This window comes from Pinus tabuliformis, chromosome 7 (assembly GCF_031772625.1).
Source record: "Pinus tabuliformis cultivar Carrire ecotype Pingquan chromosome 7, CPIR1, whole genome shotgun sequence".
Lineage (NCBI taxonomy): Eukaryota > Viridiplantae > Streptophyta > Pinopsida > Pinales > Pinaceae > Pinus > Pinus tabuliformis.
Window position 1 is genome coordinate 11596736 of NC_142293.1, and position 17175 is coordinate 11613910.

General features: G+C 37.4%; 1 pseudogene; it reads right to left on the reverse strand.

Annotated features, from left to right (window-relative positions):
- Positions 1 to 3851: 3851 nt before the first annotated feature.
- LOC149244884 (cytochrome P450 86B1 pseudogene) lies at positions 3852 to 5953 on the reverse strand (annotated as a pseudogene).
- Between the last annotated feature and the right edge of the window lie 11222 nt (positions 5954 to 17175).

Below are 17175 nucleotides of genomic sequence, written 5' to 3' on the forward strand. Positions count from 1 at the left end.
GATACATCAAATGGATGTAAAGACAACCTTCCTTAATGGCATGATTATGGAAGAGATGTATATTGAGGAGCCTCAAGGTTTTGAGACCTTTGACCGAGAGTCGCATGTGTGTCGACTCAAGCGAGCGTTGTATGGGTTGAACTAGAGTTGTATCAAACACTCTGAAAATCCAGTTTTTCATAATCGGTCCAAGCATATTGATATCCGATATCATCATCTTCAAGATTGGGTACAGAGACGGACTATGTTGTCCCACAGAGGTGCAGGATGATGACATTTTGACAAAAACATTGTCAAGATGTAAATTCGAGTTTCACAGAGATAGGATAGGGGTAGCTGATAATAATTTTCTTGTTGAGAGGGAGTGTTAAAAATAGCAACAAGAAATTCCAATTTAATTTGTCCATGAATTAAATTGTGAATTAAAATCGAATTTTATTCTCATAGCAACTTCTAAATAGTTAATTAAGTTTAATTGACTTAATTGACTTAGTAATTTTGAGTTGGAAGTCTATTTGGAGTCATGTAAGTGTGATCTCTAAATTTTAGGGGTCCAGGTTGAGTTCTTTGGTGATGTAATTAGATAACTCAGTTCAATTGAGTTATAGTCAGTTAAACTAGTCCTAACTATTAGAGGAACTAATAAAGGTTTAGTAGTGAGTCAATGCATCCTCAGTGCCACACTAGTTAACTGAAGATTCACTCACAAATAATTCATGCATGCTAGTTCATAAGAAGACCCAGTTGAGACTAGAGTGTAGGGACAATGTACTATCAATTGTATGATTTTCTGAGTTGTACATATCATGCATGCAATCAGTTGAAGACCTAAGTTTGGATTCCACGGTTTTGGAAGAAGGATTTCCCAATTAAATATGGGTTGATCCTCTTAGGAATTGCACAAGAAAATAAGGGCTTGGCAGGAAATAGAATTGGCTAAGTGTTGGCTAAAGTGGGCTTGTGAGGCAGAGAGTTGATCATACTTTCGTAGGGATTGTTCTAGTGAGAACAAGCATTGTATTTCTTCTCAGATTTCTAATTAATGCAATATAAATAGTCAGGGTTTTGAGCGGTTTCTTTCCCTAGAGAAATATTGTGTTATGTGCGAATGGTATTCTTCCTCTTGCTGATTGTTGTTTTCATGGATCATTATTGATTTCCATTGTTAAGAGTAGAGTAGATTCTTGTCTTATGTTTTAGTATATCACATGAGTTGTTGAATCTATAGAAAAATCTACAACAAGGCCTAATAGATATTTCCCATGTAAATTAAGCACATTTTTTTTTCACAATTGTTCATTTATTACCCATATGCAACACAATTATGGTCACTTGTGGCATGTGCTCTAAATTCGACCTTTAGATGGAATATGCCAAGTTTAGAGGAATGTATTCAAGACTCGTTATAGGATTCAATAGTCAAAGATTTTGGTTCTTTTGCATATATTATGATTTATGATATTTTTTAAGCATGTAATTCATGCATTTTCCATGACAAAGAATTCTTCTTGAGGTGAAAACAAAACTTATTGAAAAAAAATGTGTAAAGAATACATGTTAAATATTAGGGGTTTACGCAGTGCATTATATTAGATATTGTTTTTGGGATTCAACTGCGTTAAGTAAGTCATTAATGTATGACCATTTCCATGAGAGTTAGTCGTAACTGCCTAATTTCTAATGATTTTTTAATTGTTCACTTAGCACTCATTGCATCGGGTGATGCTCACAGGGGTGAAGAAGTGGGATTGAAACTAGTGAAATGAATCACATAGCGTCAATCATCACTTCCGGGGCTTGCACCCGGTAACCAGGACTTCCCGGGAGGTCACCCATCCCAGATCTCCTCTGGCTCAAGCGCGCTTAATTGTGGAGATCCTCGGTTATGCATTAGTTGGAATTGGATATTCCTTGGAATTATTTTGATGGTGCAAGTCAAGGGGCTCCACCTAGATGTAGGGTTGGGGCAATGTTATATATTAATCAAAGAGATTAGTTTCATATTCGTTAGGCTCCAGGAAGGGGTACAGATACAAAATCTAAATTTTTTGCTTTACGGTGCCTTCTCTATTTTGGAAAGAAGTAGGGATTAAAGAAAATTCAGGTGGGGAATCCAAGATAGTGATCGATTGGGCATACAAAAAATATGTTTTTGAAATTGCTTGTGCATACCACCTTCTGCAAAAAATTTAAAACACCTTGCTTTCATTCTAGTGGACTTCCTTGAGGAACATTTACATGGAATTGAATAAAAAAAAAGATAAGTTGTCTAAAGAGGTGTTGGAAATGTAGTTGAGTTCTTTCAAATTCTATGAATTCTATGATAGCCATGAGATGGAAGCAACAAAGTTTCTTTTTAATTTTACTGTTGTCCTATTGTGATGTCTATCTAATCTATATTAGTCCCCTTGGTTGTTTTATTATTTTTTTGGTTAAAATATCTTTGAAATAATATAGTCATTGTAAATAAGGTTAGGATAGGTTATATTTTTGGTATAGAGGATCTATGAGGGGTAAAGGAGGCACTGTTTTGAGAGACCTTTTGATCAATCCATATGGACAAAATCATGCATATTCATTTGAATATGACTATAAATGGTTTTTTTCTTGGAAAACAAAAACTAGTAGCTAGGATATTCATTACTACCTACTATCTTCAAATGCAAGTTGACTCATCATCCTTATTCAAGATAAACTACAATACCTAAAATAACCCCATCTTTCAATCTTTCCACATGTCTCTAGATCTTAAATGAAGTAGAGATAGTTTTTAAAGTTGAGGAGCTCCACCTAGATGTGGGGTTGGGCTAGTGTTATACATTAATAAAATAGATTATTTTCATATCCATTATTCTCTAGGATAAGGTACAAATACAAAATCTAAATTCTTTGCTTTATGGTGCCTTCTCTATTTTGTAAATAAGTAGGGATTAAAGAAAATCTAGGTTATGGGGAAATCCAAAACAGTGATTGATTGGGCATGCAAAAGATTTATTGTTGAAATTGCTTATCTTAGGCTTCCATCTGCAACAAATTGAAAACACCTTGTTTTCATTCTAGTGGACTTCCTTTGGGCATATTTACAGAGAATTGGATAAAAAAGCATATGAGTTGTCTAAAGAGGCTTTGGAAATGCACTTGGGCTGAGATGGAACCAATAGAGTTTCTTTTTAATTTTTATGTTGTCATGTTATGGTGTCTATCTAATGTTTGTTAGTCCCTTGGTTGTTTTTATTATTTTCTAGTTAAAAAACATTTAGAACAATGTAATGATTGTAAGGTTGGGATAGGTTATGTTTTGGGTATAGAAGCTTAAGGGAGGGTAAAGGACACAATATTTTGAAGAGGGGTAAATGAGACAATATTTTGGGAGACTTTTTGAACAGTCCATATGGAAAGAAGGAAGCATGTATATCCATTTGAATGTGACTATAAACGATTTTTTTCTTTGGCAAAAAAACAAAAAAACTAAGCATATTCATTACTACCTACTATTTGCAAATACAAGTTGACTCATCATTCATGTTCAAAAAAACCACACAACCTCAAATAACCTAATAATAATAAAAGATAAATCTTCAATCTTTATGCATCTCTAAATCTTCAACAAAATAGAAATGATTTTTAAAATCATAATTCAAAAACAATATATATATATTAAATGAAATAAACATATATTTCTCAACTTCTCAATTTTCTATATATATTAAATGAAATAAACATATATTTCTCAACTTTTGATTTTTCTTTAATTATGAATGGTTAAGTTGATTCAGATGAAGAAGAGATCAAAGCTGATAATAAATTTGAGTAATGAAAACTCAAAATAAAACACTAAAAACGAAGCAATATAAAAATATGTAATTTCTATTTATTGTAATACAATGGATACTAATGGGTATCAGCATTTAATTCATATCACAGGCATAATGTTAACCATCTTCACACTGAAAATCATCAGCAATATACATCTTATGACACAAATAATAACCAGCCACCATAAAGACTTTTGGCAAATCATGAAAATAAATATTGAAGAGACCCCAAACCATTATTCAGATTATCTGCACCCATTCTCGTGGTGTTATGTCAGCCGATCCTCTCTGGGCTGTAACGTTACCTTGAGGCCCTGTTGGATGAACATAGTCAGCCCGAACTTGGGCTTCACGGGATGCCCGGGATCGATTCTCACGCGGTAACGCAGAAGAATATGAGCGGCCACACACTTCATGTTAACATAAGCCATCTCCCTTCCCAGGCACAGCCGAGGCCCGGCATTGAAGACGGGGTACTTATAGTCTGATTCCTTTATGCAAAATCCATCTCGGCCAATCCATCTCTCGGGCTTGAATTCCCTGCAATCCTTACCCCACACGCTCTCCATCCGATTCGTGGCATAAATAAAATACAGAAGCTTTGAGCCCTTCTTGACATTGGTCCCATCCGGTAAAAGGACGTCGCGTATTGCCTGCCTGTAACTGACAGGAACAGGAGGATAGAGCCTCAAAGATTCAGACAGAGCGGCATGCAAGTACTGTAGACCTTTCAGATCATCATGACTAAAGCGAAGCGTATTCAAATCATAAGAATTATTAGTAAATTTAACCTTCAAGATCTGGTAGAGTTCTGACAGAATTTTTGTCTCTACATCTGGATGCTGGTTTAACAGCCAGAAGAACCATGATAACGCCAGCGAAGATGTATCTCTGGCAGCAAGAATTACGCTGAGACATAGATCTCGCACAGATTTCAGGGAAGGAAAACGTCCTTCCTCTGTCTCCAGGTGAATAAAGGTAGACAAAATGTCTCTACACTGTGAGCGTTTTTCACTGCTCATTTTCTCCAGCTCCCCCATTTTGAACCTCACAAGCTCTGAAGCATATTCAAGAATTATCCCCATGGCTCTTCTGTGCTTTCTCTCAAAGCCAAGATTGAGAAATTTCATCACTTTTGATACAATTGGAGGAATAATGAGACGGTAAGTGCAGGATTCAATGGCTTCATCAAAGGCTCCAGCAAAGGGAACCTCTGGAAGATCTGGTTGCAAGAACCCGGCGTCTTTGCCCGAAAGAGCCAAACATATGTTATCAAAGTTCAAGCGAAGCAAAATGTCCTGTATATCCAGAGAAGAATTCTTCTTGCAAGATTCTTCCAGGACTGGAATCAGTCTTTCCAGGGTTAATCTTTGTATCTGATTTATGTTCTGCTCGCGGAAACTGTTGCTGCTCATGGCTATGGCCACGGCCTTCCTCTGCCGCTTCCACAGCTTGCCGTCTGCTACAAATAGACCATCTCCAAATATGTCAAAGAAAACAGACTTGAAACTGGGACCCCTCGGCAAATTGGCGAAATCGTCTTTGAGAATGTACTCTAGATTTGGCGGGCTGGATGTCACGACTTCGAAAAAATGCTTGCTCCCCGACGGTCCCTTGAATCTGAATGTCCCGCCATTGCGAATTACTATTCCTGCTGCCCATTCGTATGCGTTGCTGAGATTCCAGAGCAACGAAGGCACCATGCCCACAATTGGCCAATTTACAGGATCACATTTATTTTTTCTCGATTTGATCAAGTACCATAAAATAGCCGCGCTCCCTATGAGCGCAGCGATGGATCCGCTAGAGTAGATTTCCATATTTTAACTGGAAGAATCAGGATTTCTGCAAGAAACTCAACTCAACCCCGGGGTTTACTTAAAAAAAAAACCACTCTATACTGCAAATGAAATTGAATTTAATGAAAACCCTGAATTTTATGAAACCCTAAGGACGAACAATATGTATATGCATCTGAACAATGAGATCCACTATCCCTCACATGAAAAGTACTTCCGGAAGAAGTCCTCTGTTTCTGATTCGCGGAGAGAAGTTGAACGTTCACATTATCGTTATGAAATAACAGGGAAAGATCGCTGTGAATAGTTACGCTGATCAGAGTGAAGAATAAATAGAGCCGTGCGGAAGATGGTACCTGTCATAAATCCAGGGTATAAATATAAATACTTAGCAATTAGAGGTATAAAGATCTCCGGGAGCTCAAGGGTCAGGGTTACCCCAATTTATTAATTCGGTTGTTAAGCATTTTTGTTATTGGAAATTATGGGTTTAATTTTCAGAAGCATTTTTTTTTTGTTATACAGAGGTTATGGATTCAATTTTTGGAAATTATGGTTCAATTATCCAGACACTTTCAAAATTCTAGATTCAATTCTCAGAAATATTTTTGCTACTAAAAAATCATGAATTCAATTCTAGGAAATTATGATTCAATTATCTAAACACTTTTAAAATTATACACTCGAACAATATTTTGTGGACCCAACAACTCACCAAAATAACATTAAAAAAAGGCATTACATTAATATCCAGGAGATCAATTTTAATGTTCAGGAGTGACGAAACCCAGACCTCGCTGCTCAGTACTTGAGAGCCCAGCCCGTGCATGGGCAGTCATAAAAAGGGGGCAGCCACGTTAATTAGTTTGTGAAGGGTGATTAAAATGTGATTGACGCAGCTCACCTGCCCGAGAATGTGATCTCAATAATGAAGCTGAGGTTTTGGTGAACCTCATAACTGCTAGCATTGCTGTTGCACCTCTCGTTCATCCAGGGTGGCCAATCGCTATTCTACTTCCTTTCCCGACCACCTCTCGTTCATCCAGGGTGGCCAATCGCTATTGTACTTCCTTTCCCGACCACATTTAATGTAATCATTAAGTAAAGGTTGTTTATTAAATTTTAAATTTAATTGGAGTAAGATGTTTGATATGGAGGGTATTATTATATACTAGCACAATCACATGCGTCAATGTGGTTGATATACGTTAATAAAGTTATATCAACCACATTAATAATTATTATGGATATTTAAGATTATTAATAATTATATAAGATTATTAATAACTATATAAATATTAACAATCAGATTATTTATATCTATTACTGTATAAATATTATATTAATATTATAATAATTATATAAACTCCTAATATATATTAATTAATAATAAGAATAGCTCATAATAATATTAGATTATCATTATATTATTTAAAAAATTTAATAATATAAAATTATATAAAAAAAATAATAACAATTATATTGTATTATTATTATAATAATAAAATATAATAATAATAATATTTGATTATAATATTATATTATTATTATATTGATGATGATGATGGTGGTGGTTAACATCCACTCAGACCAAACTTTGCTCTATCGGACCTCAAGAAACAAATTATTTAGTTTGATGTAAGATTTTATTCCTATGCTCAAAAGGCTTAGAGAGAAGCCTTCCGAGCTCACTATAATTTTGACATCGTAAAAGGCTAGGAAGATCAGTGTTGTCACAAAGATTATGAAACTGAGATCTAATGTGGTTATACACGGGGCACTCTAAGAGGAAGTGGTTTTCATCCTCGATATTCCTATTCTCACAGAGATGGCAGATCCTTTCCATCCATGGTGTTTTAGGAACTGCCCAACGACCTGTTTCACTATGGAGCTCATGAGAGTTCGTTCTAATCTTCGCTATATTAATTTTCTTCTTTGAGCTAGTTAAAATAGAGAGATACTTTTGATCTTTTAGGGTGGGGTTGATGACCTTCTTATAATAACTTAATTTTCTTTTAGCTACTAAATCTTTCTCACACCACATTTTTTCTTTGAACTTAGAAGTAACAATATTTTTAATGTTATTAATGTTTTGCAATGCATCATTCTCGTTGATCTCCCAATGGTTTAACCAGACCCTCGTGTCTTTATACCACCCCTGTTTGAGCCTTAGGTGGTTTTGGTTGGAATTTAAAGCTAGCTTAGGAAGTCTATGATCTCCTATGTTATTGAGCTTGTGTTTGTACAACAAAAACCTAGTCATAGCTAGGCTCTCGATAGGGGAAAGACCTACTTATATAAGGAAAATATGGTAGGGTGTATTGTTTTTAATTTTCAGGTTATACGTTATAAAGCGCTTTCGGATTTGCTCAATCTTTCTCCAGGATTCTCTAGAGATGCGGCAACCCCAAACCTCACATCCATATAAGATAACGAGAGTGACTAAAGTTTCAAAGAGGAACTTATTTTTATCCCACATTACGTAAGCTTTCCACCCCCATTAATCCTTTTCTCAATGATATAGTTTCAGTTGAGCTTGTGATGAATATCAATTCCTAGGTACTTGTAAGAATACACTTCCTCCAAGTTATTATTGTCATACATAAAATTAGCGTAGGTGTCCTTCTTGGATTTGATAATCATAACTTTTGTTTTGTCAGTTTTAACAGTCATACCCATGGTAGAGCAGAAATCCTTAAGAAGCCTAAGTTGCTTATCAAGATCAGATGGACACCTTGCGAGGAGAACAATATCGTCAGCATAGAGAAGAAGGATGATGACTATCCCAGCTAAGATCGTGCCAGCACATCCTGCTTCCTCTAAATAACCTTCGAGCTTGTCAATGTAAATGCCAAATAGGGTAGGGGAGAGGGGGCAACCTTATTTAACTCCAATATTACACTTAATATCTTTCAACCACCCCTCATTGCTCTTTAGCTTGGCAATTACATTCTCGTATAACCTTATAGCGGCAGCTCTCAACTCGAAAGGAACCTTTAGCTCTTCTAATCTATTCCAAAGGTTGTTTCTAGGAACCGTATCAAAAACCTTTCTAAAGTCCACAAAGCAACAAAAGAGATTGGATTTATCATTATGACATTCCTCCACAATGATCCTAAGTGTAACGAGGTGGTCTGTTGTTGAGTGATGCCTTCTAAAACCCGCTTGGCCTTTAGCCTGCTTACCTTCACTTTCAAGCCATATGCTCAACTTCTTTTCCAAAATACTACCATATAACTTAGCTAAGAGATGGCTGATCGTAATTTTCTGATAATTAGAGGGGTTATTTGTATCCCCACTTTTAAAAATAGGGATAATGAGGCTCTCAGTCCATAGCTTAGGGAACCCTTGCTTGACTGCTTGATTGAAAAGCTTGTGGATGTGGGGGATGAGGACAGGGCCTCCAATTTTTAAGATTTCCACCTGGTAACCTTCAATGTCCTTAGCTTTCCCATTAGCCAGGCATTTAACCCCAAAATCAATGTCTTCTAGAGAGAAAACTTCTTTCGTTGTGGGCAGGGTTTCAAAGTTATCCGTGACATTTGGAGATTCATAGAGCTTTTTAAGATAGGAATTCCAATCGTGTAAAGAAATTTTATTATTATCTTTAGTTTTCCTAGTCAGAATCTGCCTCCAAAATTTCTTAGGAGCTACCTTAGAGAGGTGTAAGAGATTCTCTTGTCTTTTACGAATGTACTGCCTCTTTTTCCTTTTAGTTAGGGCTTTGTATATTTTTATCTTGCCCATTTTAAGAGATTCATCAACAACTTCCTTAATTGCTCTCCTTGCACTTTTACAATCTTTGTCATACCATGGGTTGGTTTTGCTATTTCTTTTATTATTTGAAACTTCAGCTGAGAACTTGTTAATAGAATATGAGAGGGTTGTAGTAAAATTATGATAGAGGTCTTCTATGTTGTCTATACTAGATAAAGGAAGAAAATTGGTTTTTAACTCATTTAGAAAGAGATCATTTTTATTTCTATCAAATATTAAGTTCTTTTGGCTATAAGGATTATTTTCTATGGGATCTCTATGCATGACAAAATTGAGAGTTATAAGTAAATTCTTATGATCAGAGTCAGGCTCGTGGTCGTTTAAGACGTCAATTATTTCGTTGTATAAAGGGAGATCGGAAATAACATAGTCTACCACGCTGCTACCAAGCCCATGGATGCAGGTCATCTGGCTAGAATTAGGCCACTTCTTTAGACCGTTGCAAATTATGAGATCCTGAGCACTACAGAGCTTGACTAGCTCTGACCCAAACAGATTCTCCCCGAGGTCTTCAGAGCTCCTTTTGTACCTACTAGCTAGAGTAGGGTCTTCGTCCAACCAAAGAGGATTAGGGTTGGAATGATTGCTTAGAATAATAGCTTGTTTTCTTGAAGTTTGAGCATTAAAGTCACCTATTAAAAGGATATTACCTTCATTCCTTAGGCTAGAAATATCATTCTCCAAACCATTGTAAGGATTATTTTTATCTAGATTCTTCTTCTTATAGAAGTTAGAATTGATGGGGGGAAAATAACATATTGCTATGTAGGTCTTTTTATTATTAATGTCAGTGATCTCTATCCAACTATATTGGTTGTAAGGGTCATTTTTATAAATCCTAGCATGGGGGGAGATGTTCTTCTTAATGTAACAAGCTATTCCCCCAATGCCTCTACGGGAGGATCGCTTGTTCCAGGCAGACCTATAGGTTTTAACCCCATACAGAAATTACCTGCATACAAATTCTAAAACACAGAAAATAGACAATGCGAGAGCATAACACATAAAACACATATACACAGATATTTTCCCCTGGATCCCAAAACCGGGATTACCAGCTTGATTTTTCATTATATTCCTTTCAATGTTACAATACATATTTATACATGCCAAAGCATCCAATACCATGGACCGAAAACCATCGCATCCAAAACCATGGACCGAAAACCATAGGTAGGTTCGCCCAACCTAATATAGGGTCAAAAAAAAAATTCCCAGGGCACTACCCCAAACCCCGTAGAGGGGGGCTACCCACCCCCCTCAAACTCCACTGTGACCCCCCCTCTAACCCCCCGGTTCACTACATAGGTTAGTCATGGAAAGAATATAACACAACCCAACATTCTCCCACTTGTTGTTTTCTTTCCAGAGGGGGCCATAGGAGAGCTTAGTCATTTTTCAAGCCTGAAACACCCATTGTTTCTCTACAGCAAGAGAACTTCTCAGAGCTCACAGATTTTGTCAATGCATCTGCAGTATTCTTCAAAGTGTCCACCTTTACCAGCAACACCTTTTTGTCTTCTATCATGTCCCTCACAAAGTGATACTGAACATCAATGTGCTTTTTCTTTGAATGGTAAGCAGGGTTCTTTGCCAAGAAAATTGCACTTTGGCTGTCACAGTCTATCCTTATAGCTCCCTGTATTAACCCGATACTTGAACACAATCTCTGCAACCAAACTACTTCCTTGATTGCATGAGTGGCTGCCATGTATTCTGCCTCTGTAGTTGATAGTGCCACTACAGATTGTTTCTTACTCATCCAACTGACTGCACCTCCAAATAGGTTAAACACATACCCACTTGTAGATCTTCTCTGATCCAGATCTCCAGCCCAGTCTGCATCAACAAAGCCACAAATATCCAATACTTTGTCTAATCCTGGTCTTCCTTGGTAGCACAAACCATAATCACTAGTGCCACTCAAATACCTGAAAACCCGCTTCACTGTTGTCCAATGCTCCTTCCCTAGTTTTGACATAAACCTGCTCAATACTCCCATTGCATGTGCAATGTCTGGCCTAGTACAGACCATTGCATACATCAAGCTACTGACTGCACTTGCATATGGAACACAGGACATATCCTCTTCCTCTTCTTATGTCTTGGGACATTGTTCAGTAGATAACTTTACACCTACAGGGATAGGAACCTTCACTGGTTTACTATCCTGCATATTAAACCTCTGCAGTATTGTCTTGACATACTTCCTCTGGTTTACTAGAGCTTCTTCTTTGCCTGATCTCTTTTAATTTCCATGCCCAGAATATAGTTTGCAGCACCAAGATCTTTCATGTCGAATTTGGGGGACAATTGGGTCTTCAAATCCTAGATAATTTCTTTGTCATTTCCAACCAGCAACATATCGTCCACATACAAGACCAGATAAATAACACAGTCACCAATTAATTTAAAATACACACGTTGATCTGCTTTGCTTCTAGTGAAGCCAAGTACCCAAATAAATGTATCAAATTTCTGATACCACATCCTTGGTGACTGTTTTAACCCATAGAGAGACTTATTTAACTCGCATACCAGTTCTTTCTTACCCTTCACCGCAAAGCCTTCAGGTTGCTTCATGTAGATCTCCTCTTCCAGATCCCTGTGAAGAAATGTTGTCTTCACATCCATCTGTTCTACCTCAAAATCAAAAGCAGCAGCAACAGATAAAAGTAACCTAATAGAAGTTATATTGACAACAAGAGAAAAAATATCACCAAAATCAATTCCTGGCACCTGGGAATAACCTTTTGCTACCAACCGAGCTTTGTATTTCTCCAACTTTCTTTCTGCATTTGTCTTCTTCTTGAACACCCATTTTCTGCCAATGGTTTTCCTTCCAACTGGCACCTCCACCAGATCCAAAGCCTCATTTTTGTGCAAAGATGCCATTTCATCAACCATGGCCTCTTTCCAGAGTTTTCCATCCTCTCAACCTACTGCTTCCTTCATAGTTCTAGGATCATCATCAGTAATAGATAAAGAAAAATTTGAACAGAAAGCAGATGGGCTATACCTTTTTGGTTTCCTTCTTTCTCGAACTAATCTTCTTACACCTGAATTTTGTGGCTCTTCATCTTCTGATTCCTCCTTTGCTGTAGAGTCTGATTCTTCCTCCTTTAGCTCAAACTCTATCTTCTCAGGTTCCTTTGGTTGGACTTCTTGTTTAATAACATCTTTCACCTCTCTGAACACCACATCTTGGCTGTACACAACCTTCCTTGTTGCTGGGTTTCAAAGCTTATAACCCTTTAAACCATCTTTGTACCCAATAAAGATGCATTTTTCAGATTTACTATCCAACTTGGTTCGTTTCTCCTTTGGAACATGTACATATGCATCACATCCAAATACCCTCAGATGTGAAAGAGAGGGTTTCTTACCAGTCCATACCTCTTGTGGAGTCTTATCCTCCAACGCTGATGAAGGTGATCTATTGACCAGGTAACATGTTGTCTCCACCGCCTATGCCCAGAATTCTTGTCCTAACCCGGCACCACTGAGCATGCTTCTTGCCCTTTCCATCAACGTCTTGTTCATTCTTTCTGCAACTCCATTTTGCTGAGGTGTATATGGAGTAGTCTTCTGCCATGTTATACCACACATCTTACAGAATTCTTCAAATTCCTTACTGCAAAACTCTCCACCATTATCTGTCCTCAGCACCTTTATCTTCTTCTCTGTCTGGTTTTCCACTAGAGCCTTAAATTCTTTAAACCTGTCAAAGACTTCAGATTTATTCTTAAGGAAATATATCCATGTATTGCTTGAGAAGTCATCTATAAATGATACATAGTACACAGACTTACCCAGTGATGGAACCTTCACAAGTCCAAACACATCAATGTGCACAAGCTCTAATATCTGTTTCACCCTCTTACCACTAGAGGGGACACTCACCCGATTCTTCTTCCCATATACACAATTTTCACAGAAATCAAAATCCAAAGAGCTATTACTCATACCTTCTACCATACCTTTACCATGAAGTATTCGAAGGCCCTTCTCTCCTATGTGTCCAAGCCTTTGATGCCACAGCATGGTCTTCTCTCCAGAGACCACTAGATTTTCTGCTCCACTTTCAGGAACCACAGAACTATTGCACCCATCAACAATAGTGCTACCTTGCAGCTTGTACAAAGTTCCAGTCCGAACTCCTCGCATTAATGCCAGTGCTCCTCGAACCATCTTGCAAGTATCCTTCTTGAACATTGTTTTTACACCTGCATCATCCAGCTTGCTTACAGAAATCAAATTTTTGGCTAATGTAGGAATATGCAGAACACCCGTAAGTGTTCTAACCCTTCCACCTTGCAACTTTAACTTTACCTTTCCGCGACCAACGATTCTAGCCTTCCTATCATCTCCTAAGAAGACATCGCCGCCATCATATTTATCATACTCACAGAACCACTCCCTATGGGGAGTGAAGTGAAAAGATGCACCTGAGTCAATGAACCATGCCTCATGATCTACATCTGTACTTGAAGAAGCCAAGTACACATCCCCACCTTCATCTGAGGTGGTTTTCACCTCTGCAGAAGAAGCATCATCAGATCTCTTTCCTTTGTTAGGAGCTTTAGATTTATAGTCCCTTTTGTAGTGCCCTTCCTTTCCGCATTTCCAGCACACCACTTTTATAGGTTTTTTGGGAGATTTTGATCTCCCACTCGATGACTTATTTTTGTTTCTATTCTGGGACCGTCCTCGTACAGACAAGGCATCACCATTCTAGCTCTCGATATTTTTCCGTCTCATCTCCTCCATCAGCAAGGATGAGACTATTTCATCAAACTGTAAGGCAGTTGCATTGCTACCTATTGCAATAACCAGACTATCCCATGAATCTGGTAGAGAACAAAACAAATTAATGTACTTATCTTCATCTGAAATTTTGATATCAACATATTCTAACTGACTTACCACAGTATTAAATGCGTTCAGATGCTCTGTCACTGAGTCTCCATCTTTCATCCTCAGGTTATATAGCTTTTTCTGCCGGAACAATTTATTCACTAGAGACTTAGATTGGTACAAAGTCCCTAACTTGTCCCACAAAGCCTTCATCGTAGCTTCCCCTGATATATTCAAAAATACTGAATCTGAGACACACAATCATGTTGTGCTCTTTGCCTTCCAATCCAGCTTCTTCCATTCTTCATCGGTCACTCCCGTTGGTTTAGTACCCGGATCTACCGCGATCCACTGATATTTATCCACCAACAAATCCTCCATCTTGAGTTTCCACAACTCAAAACTCTGACCATTAAATTTCTCGATCTCTATCTTTCCACTGCTCACCATCTTCTTTCACCACCAGAATCGATCTTGCAGATCTCCCACTGAACAGGGTCTACCACAGGCTCAAGCGAAACCCCTCAGCAACAAAGGCATCCCCTTGAAGCCAAAACAGCTCTGATACCAAATGCAGGTTTTAACCCCGTATAGAAATTAACTGCATATGAATTATAAAACACTAAAAATAGACAATGTGAGAGCATAACACATAAAACACATATACATAGAGATTTTTCCCTGGATCCCAAAACCGGGACTACCAGCTTGATTTTTCATTATATTCCTTTCAATGTTACAATACATATTTATACATGCCGAAGCATCCAATACCATGGACCGAAAACCATCGCATCCAAAACCATGAACCGAAAACCATAGGTAGGTTTGCCCAACCTAATATAGGGTCCAAAAAAAAAAATTCCCAGGGCGCTACCCCGGACCCCGTAGAGGGGGGCTACCTGGCCCCCTCAAACCCCTTGGACAGGGGGGGGCTGCCGCCCCCCTTGTGACCCCCCCGCTGCGTAATCGCCGCAACGAAGGGGGGCTCCACCCCCCCTCTAACCCCCCGGTTCACTACGTAGGTTAGTCGTGGAAAGAATATAACACAACCCAAAAAGACCATAGTGTAAAGCCATTTATGTTAGGGACCTTAGATTCTTCATTCTCCCAAGTTTCAACAAGAAAAATAATATCAACATCATTTGAGATCCAGCTTAGCTTGGGGCCTTTGTTCCATGGAAAACCCCGACAGTTCCAAGAAAGAATCCGGAGCATGTTGAATTGCTATTTAGTACTATCTTTTTGGTTTCTATCTCGAATAAAGGCTTTTCTATTTCTGATTATTGCCCATTTTCCTTCCTTTCTAGCTTCTTTTACCTTTTGAACCTCCTTTCTTAATTCTGCTTGATCTTTTGGGATGAGATCTTCATTTATAAATATTCCTATTCCTTTTAGACTTGAGGTTTTACTAAGTATGTCATACTAATGATCAGTAGAGCTCACCTTTATTCAGATCAATCTTTCTTTATTTTCAGTTAATTTCCCCAACCTTGTTGCTTCTCTGAGACATGTTGTTTCAATTTGTAATCTATTATGTAATTCTGTCTGGGCTATGGCTAAAGTATCCTCATCTACCTCCTCTTTTAAACCGAAGATTATAAGGTTCAAGGCCCTTTTGTTAGGCTCATGGTCTAATTCTATTAATTTGTTCATTTCATCTTTAATTAGTTTGATATCTAATTTATCTACCACATTATTTAGGGTGAGACGGCTATTAACTTTTTCTTCTAGTTCTTTAATCATGTGCTTCATTTTAAGGCTCTCTAAAGCATCTCCTTGTTGGGATGTTTGGATAGTATCTTGGTTTTGTTTTTCTATAACCTACAACCTAGTCTCTATTGCCACCATTTTATTCTCCAATAGTTCTATTTTATTTTCTATTTGTTTTTGGATTGTGTTTTCAAGAGATGCAAATTTATTTTCTAGCATGGCTTCTAACTTTGTTTGTAGCTTGACTTCTCTTTCTTCTCTACGTTTCTCTAAAGATTCTATATACTCATAAAGGCTTTGTAGAATAATTGTGCTAGGTCTGCCTTTGGTAATCTTTGGTAGCTGTGGTGAAATATTCATACTTGAAAGTATATGAGCAAATATGTATTAGAAAAATATAAGTAAAGTGTGCACCTGATATCAAACCTGTCTGCAGATCGCACGTGCCCACTGCAGCCGGCAGACCTGATTAGATCGAGTTAAGAAGATATATACGTTGTCGACAAATGCAAGATCACCGAACAGACCCTTATTATTTGAATGCGAGCCTCAGAATAGGAGCAAGGATATAGTTTAGAATGCCAAGTTCGTCGACAAACCCAAGATCACCGAAGAGACCTGTTAGATCCATATTAGAATATCGAGTTTGTCGACAGACCCAAGATCACCGAAGAGTGAGCGCGAATATATATATATATATTGTTTGAATGCCGAGTTCAGAACTGGAGCAGACCCAAGATCACCAAAGAGCGAGTGAGGATATATATATTGTTTGAATGTCGAGTTCGTCGACAGACCCTGGATATATTATTGTTTGAGTGCCGAGTTCAAAACTGGAGTAGACCCAAGATCACCGAAGAGTGAGAGAGGATATATATATTGTTTGAACGCCGAGTTCAGAACCGGAGTAGATCCAAGCTCACCGAAGAGTGAGCGAGGATATATATATTGTTTGAATGCCGCAGACCCAAGATCCTAATATATATTAACTCCTAATATATATTAATTAATAATAAGAATAGCTCATAATAATATTAGATTATCATTATATTATTTAAAAAATCTAATAATATAACATTATAAATAATAATAATAATAATAATAATAATATTTTATTATAATATTATATTATTATTATATTATTATAATAATATACAAATATAATTATTATTATAATAATAATATAATCAATATTAATATTTATGATAATTAAT